The 12,130-nt window shown below is 39.0% G+C and overlaps 2 non-coding genes and 1 pseudogene across 2 annotated transcripts; all 3 read left to right on the top strand.

Moving 5' to 3' along the window:
* The first annotated feature begins 425 nt into the window (after window positions 1–425).
* LOC124899115 lies at window positions 426–587 on the top strand. The gene has a single exon (XR_007056253.1). It is a non-coding gene; the product is annotated as a U1 spliceosomal RNA (small nuclear RNA).
* Window positions 588–7,822: 7,235 nt separating this feature from the next.
* LOC124899170 lies at window positions 7,823–7,981 on the top strand. Its single transcript, XR_007056298.1, has one exon. It is a non-coding gene; the product is annotated as a U1 spliceosomal RNA (small nuclear RNA).
* A 547-nt stretch (window positions 7,982–8,528) lies between these two features.
* LOC107872179 lies at window positions 8,529–9,982 on the top strand (annotated as a pseudogene).
* The last annotated feature ends 2,148 nt before the right edge of the window (window positions 9,983–12,130 follow it).

Below are 12,130 nucleotides of genomic sequence, written 5' to 3' on the forward strand. Positions count from 1 at the left end.
CAACCCAAGAGCATATTCCACTCTTGGACCTTTAACACTTCATACAACAAACACCTAACTCTTACAATGACACAGGAGGGGCATCCACCTCTCAAAGCACCAAAGTCTCAAGCTTTGCAATACACAAGAGAATCCACCCTTATGCTATGCCCTAATTTCAGTTTTGAGAACTCTCTCTCACAAGAGTAGTGTCTTCAATATCAAGCATAAACTCAGAAAATAAACCATACAAGGTTCTATTTATACAACATTACAAATAATAGAGAAATGACAAAAGAGCCCTTTAGTGACTAGTCTTCAAAAATACTCAAAAGTGTCATGATCATGATCATACTTGTATCAACTTACTCCCACATCGCTAAGTGAAGAAGACAGAAGAGTAATGAGGAGACACTATAAAAATGGGCCAAGGACAACCAAGAAACATACTTACCTGGACCGGGTCAACGGGCGATCAAGAAGGCCTATGGCCTAGGTTGGTGACCTCTTTTGCACTTTGGAGGGGTGCTTGCCTAAGGTCGGCCCAAGTGGTTGAGCCTACGTCATAATTTATGGCAGTGGGGGGCCTGTGTTCACGCGGCCCCTACTCAATCCAAAGTTCAATTGTTTTGATTCTCGTTTATGTTTTTTATATGATATATTATCAACTGCTTAAACAAGTACCCTTTATAGTTTGTATCTTTTCCAGTTGCAAACCTCTCAATGGATCTTTTAATTCAACAAAGTGTTCTTGTAATAATGTGTCAAATGATTTTACTCAATAGACTGATGTGGTGGTCGTTCAATCAAACACATTGCTTCCAATTCCGACCATGTCTACAATAATATATATACAATAACATACCTGGTGTAATCTTATCGATGAGGACTTAGAGGCTCAGGTAAAGTATCAAATCAGGCATGAAAACTCAAACCCCTCAGTTCTTATCATTAATAAATGTCTACGTGTAACTTCTGTTATTTCAGGTATAAATAAAATCGTATTCCAATATGAACTTCAACAAGTTCAAACAATTTTCTGGAAAATGAAAAACTCTAACAAGAAAGAGATGAATATTAGAAGATTCAAGTCCACTGAATTCATAGCGTGTTCTTAAGGAAATTATTTCCCTCAAGTACCCGAGGTTATGGAATGTATCCTCCAAGATAAAATGAATCACTTCAATAAATGGTGATTCCTCAAATTCTACCGAACAACGAACTCACTCAACGGTAGCAAATCATACTGAGTTTTGTAAGAAATAGGAGTATTTTAACGTCATAATTTCGTGCCAATATCTAAGGAAAGTCAGATATTTATTGCCAAAAAGTGTTGCATCAGAAAAGAAGCAATGGTTCGTGAAGAGTTGCACTATTTTGAAATGTTGGGTCCATATGCTGACCCATGTGTCCGCACATGATGAGATGCGGCCACATGTCATATTGCACTCGAAACAGAAAGTTGAGACTGACATGCGTTGGCATCTGCACCCGTAGATGGCCAAGTGCGCCCACAAGTACTGTTTTCGTTACTCAAATGGTGAATTGAAGGATCGTCCTCATTAACACTTAAGTTTCAAATGAATTTTGTCCAAAAAACTAGTCTCTCGGTCATTTTCTGAAGCTGAAGCTGAAATCGAGTGATGAAGATGACGGCTAGAGGCTTGTCTTTTTCTTATCTCACTAACAACATGGAGGAATGCTTCTAAGCACAAGGATGTTCCTTTCTCCCACCAATGTGAGACACATTGCACTTTTCTTTCATTTTCCATTCGCATTTCACTAGAACCCAATATTGGGACATGATTGATTGTGTAAGTATTGTGCAAGATTTCTCTCCCTTAATTGTGCTCTATTAAATATATAAAATACTCTAGCTGATTTCTAGGGATTTAGCTATCTAGTTACCTTAGTTAGCCTTTCCTTTACTTGTATTTATATTGCTGTAACTTTTGGATGATATACAAGTCTAATACACTACTCCTTCATCTCTCGAACCTTTATGGTATCAGAGCCTTTCTAAACTCGAATGAGTCTTCTCATGTCTTTCAAGGTTTCCTTTTGATTCTATGGCATCCATGGTGAGTCCAAGTGATTCTACTATCCATGCTAATAACACCAGCCATCTGGTGCAATTTAACCCCAGTTCCCAACTTCTCCGAAAATTTACTGGTCCAGTGAACTTTATCATTTGGAAAGCGCAGGTCGAATCTCTCATGTTCGGTCATGATCTCTACTGCTATCTCGATGGAACCTTGACAACACCATAAAAAACGGTAACCCTCAACGACCAAGAGGTACCCAATCCCAAGTGCAAACTCTGGTTTTGCCAAGACCAGTTGATAAGCAATGCCTTAATGGCATTTGTTGATCCTACAGTCACCTCTGCAGTTGCCAAAACTTCCACCTCAAAGCAAGCGTGGGACACACTGCATAACTTGTATGCTAACAAATCACATCTAAGGGTTTTTAGTCTCCGAAACTCTCTGGCTACAATCACAAAAGCCTCTCGCAGTATGAAAGAGTACTTGCACGAGATCAGGAATTTTGCTGATGAACTTGCAACGGCTGGAACTTCCATTCCAGATGACAAACTTGCAGTCAAAATACTCAGCGGTCTAGGACCTGAGTATGATTAAATTTTAGCAGTTATCTAAGTGCGAGATACAACTATCTCGTATGTGGAACTATACAACAAGCTTCTCAATAGAGAGGTTCTCCTCAAACATAATGAGCCTAATCAAGCCTCAATTATAGTTGCAGTGGCACAAAAACTATCACAAAATAACTTTACTCCCCGCAATAATAGGAGAGGACAACCATGGCGTCCACAGCATCCCAATCAGCAAAGTGCATAGACCTCATCACCAAATTGGCATCCAAAAAATGCACCAGCCACATCACCAAATTGGCATCCAACGGCCACTCGACAAAATCGTCCAGTTTGTCAGTTATGTGGTCGCACTGGGCATACTGCCAATGTGTGTAGTTCATGCTCCCACAGTTACTTGGAAGCCAGAGCAAACTTTTCTTCCATGCCTTGGGTTGTCGATTCAGGAGCATCACATCATGTGACTGTTGATTCTAAAAATCATTAACGTTCGGATAACCACACTGACGATATTACCATGGGCAACGGTAACAAAATCCCTATAACTCACATTGGTCATGTTCAATTAAATGCTTCAAATAAAATTTTTTCAAATACTTTGTGTGTACCAGAGATTAAATGTAACCTTATATTTGTCTCAATTTTGCAAAGATAATCTAACATCCATAGAATTTTTTCCTTTTGATTTTCTTGTGAAGGATACTCTGGGGCACCGTTGCCATGAGGCCAGAAAAAAGAAGGACTTTATGAGTGGCCTGTTGGAGGATCCCAATGCAATCTGAGATACCAATCCTATATGGCAGAATCTCAACAATCTTGACATAGAAAATTAGGACACCTAAATAAAAGAGTGCTTAAAACACTCACAAAAGTTTTCAATTCCAATTTCAAATTCTGAAATGTTTGATCATTGTAATTCCTGCTCTTCTAATAAAAGCCATCGGCACCCTTTTTCTGAGTGAGCAAAAAGCCTTTAAAATTATTTTTAGTGATGTATGGGGCCCATCACCTGTTTTGTCAATTGACAAAAAATTATACTATGTAATTTTTGTTGATCAATTTACAAAATACATTTGGCTGTACACACTTAAAAATAAAATTGAGGTCAAAATAGTTTTCTCTAAATTTAAAACCCTTGTTGAAAATTATTTTCATACAAAAATACTCTCAGCTTACACTGATGGTGGTGGTGAATTTGAAGGTCTTAAGTAATTTCTTCACACCAATGGCATTGAGCACCTTGTATCACCACCATACACACCACAACGGGTATCTATGGCTGAATGTAGACATCGGCACATCATTGAAACAAAAAAAACCATTTTACACCAAACCTCCAGTATTTTGGTCCTTTGCCTATCAACAAGCCACATTCTTGATTAACAGGCTGCCCATCCACACACTTCATTATGATTGTCCATGCCAACGATTATTTGGAGAAATTCCAACTTATCAATCCATTCGTACTTTTGGTTGCCTATGTTATCCACGGCTTAAAACATATGCCAAACACAAACTAGAACCCAAGTCTACCCCTTGTGTTTACTCAGGCTATTCTAATACCCATAACAGCCATCAGTGTTATGATCTTATTTCACAAAGGATGTATATTTCATGAGATGTTATTTTTTATGAAAATATATTTCCTTTTTTTGATATACTTTCGTATTTGAAAGACAAAATAATTTCAAAGATAGAGTGGGATGTCTTGTACAAAGAGTCAAATGACCTTGGTGTCAAGTCTATGCCTTATGAGATTCTCTATCCAATCAAGGTTTCTTCAAAATTGCCGGCGACTCCTCCTACAGGTTCATCTTCAGGTCCATCTTTGGCAGCAATGCCAACTCCTGCCACCGGCTCAGGTTACTCTACATAGCCTATTGTTGTCCCACCTACCACACAACCACTAATCCAGTATCAACGCCGAAATCATCACGTCTCAACAACCCCTTTATCTTCCCAACTCCAGATCCCTCTCCTTCCATTTCATCTCACAATCATCACCATTCCTCCACCACAGCTTTCGCATATACCCAACAACCACTCATTCACCGACCTATTACTAGTTCATAAAATAATATCACCAAACCCAAGCAAGCATTTGATTATCTTCTAGTTGCATTAACTGAACCACTTCCCACCACTTATAACCAAGCCCAAAAGAGTGCACACTGGAGAGAAGCAATGAAACTTGAGTTTGAAGCATTAATGAACAACAAGATTTGGGAGATTGTACCGTCATCCTCTTCTCCAAATATTATTGATTGTAAATGGCTTTATCGTATCAAAACTAAATCAGACGGAAGTGTTGAAAGGTATAAAGATCAGCTAGTTACAAAGGGCTTCATACAACGACCGGGTGTGGATTATGACTGTATATTTAGTCCAGTGGTAAAAACTATTACTGTTAGACTTATTTTGTCACTTGGAGTTCATCACAATTGGCATTTGCACCAACTGGATGTGAATAACGCATTTCTTCAAGGACACCTTGAAGAAGATGTTTATATGGGTCAAACTCGTGGGTATGCTCATCCTGATTTTCCTCATTATGTGTGCAAATTAAGGAAAGAAATTTATGGACTTAAGCAGGCCCCTCGAGCCAGAGTGGGTAAAATGTCCTACACTATTTAGGGAATAGACTGGTGGTTTTCTTATACGCACTTGGGTAATCCTCACCTCTTGAGCTAGCTTTTGAGGTTGATTTAGGCCCAAGGTCCATTCTTGACATGGTATTAGAGCCAGGTCTATCCTCGTTTTGGGTTTTTGATTCATGCGCCACCCGTTTTGGGCTCCTGATCCACGTGCCAGTGCCAATTGGGTCTGGGCGTGAGGGGGGGTGTTAGAGTGGGTAAAAAAGTTCCACATTGGTTGGGGAATGGACTGGTGGTTTGCTTATATGGACTTGGGTAATCCTCACCTCTTGAGCTAGCTTTTGAGGTTGAGTTAGGCCCAAGGTCCATTCTTGACACTCTGAGTTAAAGCAATTCTTGCTTCAAATTGACTTTCAAAAGTCTAAATCTGACTCTTCTCTATTTGTTCGTCATCAAAATGAAGCATTGGTCTACATTCTTGTATATGTTGATGACATAATTATCACTAGATCAAACTCTGAGGTTATCTAGAAAACTATCCAGGTTCTTTTAGCCAGATTCTCTCTCAAAGACCTCGGACATCTCCACTATTTTTTGGGTATTGAAGTTCTCTGCACTAAAGAAGGTATCATCCTTTCTCAGGCCAAGTATGTCTCAGATCTTCTTGCTTCCCAGAAAATGTCTGAATGTAAGCCTGTTAAAACTCCCATGAGTTCCACTGCCTCACTATCCTTAAAGGATGACACACCTCCAACAGATGCCACTTTGTATCATCAAGTACTTGGTAAGCTTCAATATCTGTCATTCACCAAACCAGATATAAGTTTTGCAGTTAACAAATTATCTCAATTCATGCATTCTCCTACACAAACACACTGGTCCTTTGTTAAGCGACTCTTGCGATACCTCCAGTACACCAAAAATCATGGCTTATTTATAATGAGCAAGACACATCCTAGGTTGTTTATGTATTCAGATGCCGATTGGGCTGGTGACCTTAATCACAAGAACTCTACTTCTGGATATATCTTGTACCTTGGTGCAAATCCTATTAGCTGGTCATCCAAGAAGCAACACATGTTGCACGATCCACCACTGAAGCAGAGTATCGTGCAGTAGCTTCTTCTCTTGCTGAGGTCAATTGGGTTCAAAAAATTCTTGTAGAACTACAAGTGCAGCTGCCTGATCCACCCATAATCTACTTTGATAATGTTGGTTCTACCAATCTTTGTCAAAATCCGGTACTACACAGTAGGATGAAATACATTGAAGTTGATTTTCACTTTGTTAGAGATCAAGTGCAGCGAAAACAGGTGCTCGTTCAACATTTACATGCTACTGATCAGCTGGTGGAAACGCTTACAAAGCCTTTGCCTCGTCTACTCTTTCATAAACATTTGTCCAAGTTAATGGTTATTGATGCCACCTTCAACTTGCGGGGGCATAGTGGAACATGATTGATTGTGTAAATATTGTGCAGATTTCTCTCCTTTAATTGTGCTCTATTAAATGTATAAAATACTCTAGCTGATTTCTAGGGATTTAGATAACTAGTTACCTTAGTTAGACTTTCCTTTACTTGTATTTATATCGCTGTAACTTTTGGATGATATACAAGTCTAATACACTACTCCTTCTTCATCTCTCGAACCTTTACCCAACAACTGCTAATTAACAATAGGGGAGATTTGTAATAAATATGATACTTGAAGCATTTACAACTCTTCTTTTTTCATCAACCCATTTTGCACAATGATCTATGAATGTATGATTATCCATCATAAAATTCAATGATGACATATCTTTGTATATTAAATATGCAGTCTCCAGTATATTTACTCCATATTCTCACATCGTCAAGTGAAAAAGACAAAAGACAAGTAAGGAGATGCTATAATAAGGGGCCAAGGACTCATTCATCCATTGCAAGTACCAATACTGTTGTAACTGCAGAATGAACGTGTGGGAAGAAGAATGAGGATCAGGAGGTCGACCTCTTGATCATCATACTTCTCCGCACATGTTCAATCTGCAATTACAGTAACATTGTTGCTACTCTCAATGGATGAATGTGTTGATTCTATAGGCCTGGCAGCCACTTCGGAGTGGTGTTGGCGTAAGAAATCAAGAAGGAAACAGTTTGCTTTTTTGAATTTCTTCATAAGTGCGAACTTTTTTCTCTCGTGATTTATTTTTTAACTAAAAAAAAACCTATTCACCAAAATTATCTGACAAAAAATCCAACAAAAAAAGATGTTAAATCCTAATGCAACTCGGAAAGCTAATCGTTTTATTTCTTTATATTAGATTGTAGCAACATTGATTGGCGTGACCATACTTGTACAAGGTCCGCACCACTGTATCATTGAGTTCTAAGGCGGCTAGAAACTAAGTCTGGTGGACAAACCGTGACTATGGGACCAGAGCCGGATTAAGAGCCTCCATTGCCTTTCAGGGGTCATGGAGCCATAGAGGATCATTCTCGACTACCCTTCATTTCTTTCGCGATTAGATAATTAGAAAGATTCATAATGAAGACGCAACTTTGGATATGAGCTTTCTGATTGACAATGATATGAAGATCAAAAGACTAGTAGTCCCGCATCGTCAAGTGAAGAAGACAGAAGAGTATGAGGAGATACTATAAAAATGGGCCAATGGGCGTTCAAGAAGGCCCATGGCCTAGGCTGGTGACCTCCATTGCACTTTGGAGGGGTGCCCGCCTAAGGTTGGCACAAGTGGTTGAACCTACGTCATAATTTGTGGCAGCGGGGGCCTGCTTTTGTGCGGCCCCTACCCAATACAAAGTCCAATTGTTTTCTAATATCTCATTTATAGGCTCATGAATTACTCTAGCACCCGCATTCTTAAAACTTTAAATGCATTATTTATATGTTTTTCCAATTAGGAAATGCTATTCTTGTAATGTCATTTTCTGAATTGTGGTCTATTTAAAATGTGAAATTTACTAGCTTGTTTAAAGGAGCATGGTCTTGTTATTCTCAACATGGTCATATGCATCTACTACTATTTCATAACAGACTCTTCATCTAATAGTGTTTGTATGTCGACTGTTAGATTGAACTCGTGTAATGATTTTACTTGATAGACTGAGGTGGCGGTCGTTGTAACAGTTAGTGTACACCCAGAACCATATGCCTTTTGTCCTATCAAAACATTGCTTCTAACTCTGATCAAAATGTTTTACTTAAGCTATTAATGCATGATTATCCGTCTAATTCAATGCGGAGATATCCTTTCTCCAATATATTTACTCCTTAGTTTAGTGGATATGAACTCTGAAGTTTGGTTGTTAGACGTCGCCTCTAGCTTTGATTGTTGGAATGTCTGGAAAGGAAGATGCCTCAGCTGGTGGAGCTAATGGCTCTCCGGAGGAGCCATGCCAACTTGCAAATAGTGGGAGAATGTATTGTCGGTCATCATCTTGGTTGTCTTCGAGGACTTCACTGCCTCCGCTTAATCCAGATATCGAAAAAGATGGGTTGAATCCAAATGGAGGTAACAGTTCTCATGGTCGGGGTCCTTTAGCCCCAAGGTCGCAGCAGAGTTTTAAGGCTAGGCAGCGTCTTCCACAGTTGCAGCTGTTGGCAATTGCTCGTAGAAGTCTAGATGAGTGGCCGAGATCAGGATCTGATGGTGTTGAAGTGTGGCCACTTCCATCTACCCCCGGTGGGAGGGATACAGATAGCAAATGTGAAAGACTTAAGCTAGATTTGTCGAACATACATAAAAATCCAGAGATTAACGGGGACTTGTGAGAAGAGAAAAGATTGCTTTCTTCGATAAAGAGTGTTCAAATGCGGCTGAACATGTCTTTCTTGGTGGGGATGCAGTTGCAAAAGATAAGGATATGCTAAAGCAAAATGGGATTACTCATGTTCTTGACTGTGTGGGGTTTGTTTGCCCCGAGTATTTCAAGTCTGATTTCGTATGCCAGACTTTATGGTTACGGGATAGCCTGTCAGAAGATATTACTAGCATTCTCTATGATGTTTTTGACTACTTTGAAGATGTCAGGGAGCAACATGGAAGGGTTTTTGTTCATTGCTACCAAGGGATCTCTCGGTCAACCTCGTTGGTTATCGGTTACCTTATGTGGAGAGAAGGACAAAGTTTTGATGATGCATTTGAGTATGTAAAGGCAGTAAGGGGTATCGCGGATCCAAATATTGGTTTTGCTTGTCAGCTGTTAAAATGCCAAAAAGGGTTCATGCTTTCCCTTTCAAGTCCAAGTTCATTATTAAGGATGTATAGAGTCGCGCCTCATTCACCATACGATCCTTTGCATCTCATTCCGAAAATGTTAAATGATCCTTCTCCGTCAGCATTAGATTCCATAGGTGCATTTATTATACATATTCCCTCATCAATATATGTTTGGATTGGTAAAAAAAGCGAAGCAATCATGGAAAGAGATGCCAGAAGGGCTGTTTGCCAGATTGTTCGTTATAAGAAAGTGCAGCGACCGATCATAACAGTTGTGGAAGGCGAGGAACCTTTGTACTTCTGGGACGCATTCTCCAATTTCCTGCCATTGATGGACAAATTAAAGAATGGAGAGGATGCTGTTGAGTCGTCAACTAAGGTATGTCCAGGGGAAAGAAAGGTGGATACGTACAATATAGACTTTGAGATTTTCCAAATATCTACTTCGGGCGGCTTTATTCCTCCATTTGCATCATGTGAGACTGAATATGAAACCCACCTCCCCGTTAGAGAAAGTTCGTGGAGCATGCTAAGGGGAAAGTTTCTTCATCAAATGGTTCTGCCAATCTAGACTAACATTAAGGTATGTCACTCTTTCATACTCTTGTTGCTTTCTTGATTTAAGTTCTAGAGTCGCTACTACCCCTATATAGTTCTCATCAATGATTTTTTTTAAGCTGCTAGTAGTTTCTGATATATCGGTTCTTCTATGTTTCAGCTGCAACATTCATTTAAAAAAATGAGATTTATTATGTAGTTGTAAAGATGAGTAAAGTATATAAAAGCTTCTATTGATTTCACTGATATGTATGTGTATATATACAAGAGAATACAAACTAAACAAGTAAAGAATCAACTAATAAAGAATTGTATCTTCTCCTAAATAGAAACTAAATCACTATGGGATACTGAGATATGGAAAATCTACTGAGATAGGGAAGATCAATCATGAGATATCTTCCAAGATAGGATGTATGCGACAATAGTAGTATGTGGCTATAATCAGGAAAATGCTCTTCATACTTCACCTTTGAGCTTCTCCTATTTTTAGTTAATTTAATACAAGATATATTTTCTCGCGTGGTGCCTGTTCCGAGTTTTGGAATATTTTGTTGTCGTTGTTCGGGCCCCAACACCACACTATTCAAATAGAGCATTTTTCCATGTTGCTAGAAGATGCTAACATAACATCTCTATACAATTGACTCTTCTATCTAATTTATTAAGATTACAGCTCGAAGGGGTGCCTTGGTGTAACTGGAAAGGTTTCTGCCATGTGACCTCTGTCACGACCCGAACCGAGGCCCTGGCCATGACGAGTATTCCAAACCATGAGGCCCGAAACACCCTATCTGTTTGGTAATCATGCACACAATTCATATGATAAGAGAAATGTGGAATATACACAATATAATGAAAACATGGTCAAGAATCATGCGAAAGTAATGATGGGGAGTAATGTCACAAAATCACAACACAACATCTCTATACCGTCTGCGAAATCTCTACTACATGACTAAAACAAATGTCTATCTGAAAACTGGGACAAGACCCCCAGTAGACCCAAAACTAATAAATGATAAATTAAACTGCAGACATCAGGCCTTCCGAAATATAGAAGGCTCACCACTAGATTCTGAGATCTTTCGGAAGGAAATCTACTGGTTGTCTGGACCCCTAGAATGTGCCTCCCAACCTGGGAGGAGAGGGGGTCAATACAAAAGTATTGGTATGCAGAGAAATCAAAACAGAAATATAATATTTTTACACAATATAGGCGAGAGCCATTATAAAGCAGTTTCATATCAAATTATTTGAAAACACATGGGCATAATGTAATAGCTTTCAATACCAGTGTAATGCAATTGAGCTAGGTGAAATACCCTACAATTTAAATTCCACGACTATGTGGAATCCGCCTCTGGTGCTCGGCGGCCAAGCCTCCAATCCAAGTAGCCGCTAGGATTTGGAGCCGGTATACCCCCATGTGAGTACACCGTAGGGAATCCCACCATGTGACAAGTCCCAATTATTTTATTATCCTCCCATGTAGGATAAAATATCATATGACCCACATCGGCAAGTACGGTTTCCAGCGATGAGCCATTTCACTAAAACGCCTTCTTCGGGCATCCACCTTTCTCATGAAAATCAATGCATTCAAACTTTGTTCAAATCAATCACATGTCATACTCTGTAGGGTATCTTCATGCCCAACTTGCAAGTCAATCAGTATCATATCATTCTCTTTATTCAATCATCATATGCAACATATTTCAACATGACCAAAACAACCCCTCTCTTTGAAAGTCAAAAACCATATCCAAATCATGACATTTTTAGACATTTCATGACATGCATTTCAAGATGATTTCAAAAGGTTCATATCACGTGAAAACTTAAAACAATATCATGTCAAGAGAGGGGTTCCGTGTAAATGATGCTCTCAATTTATCATCATTATGAAACACATGCATATCCATATATAATATATCAAATCACCTTGGAATTAGGCCTAAATATCAAATCAATATCATAAAACGTTTAAAACATATCATATTCGTAATTTCAAAACCCCCATTTTGAAAACATGAATTTTTAAAGCCCATGATATTTTTGAGATAACCCCACGTACCTCTATATGCGAAAATTATAGGTGCTTCTTGAAGCCTACGTTCTGGGGATTCCAAATATGCGATTAGTTTCTAAAACCCCCGGT

The sequence above is a fragment of the Capsicum annuum genome, chromosome 5 (assembly GCF_002878395.1).
Source record: "Capsicum annuum cultivar UCD-10X-F1 chromosome 5, UCD10Xv1.1, whole genome shotgun sequence".
NCBI classification, from domain to species: domain Eukaryota; kingdom Viridiplantae; phylum Streptophyta; class Magnoliopsida; order Solanales; family Solanaceae; genus Capsicum; species Capsicum annuum.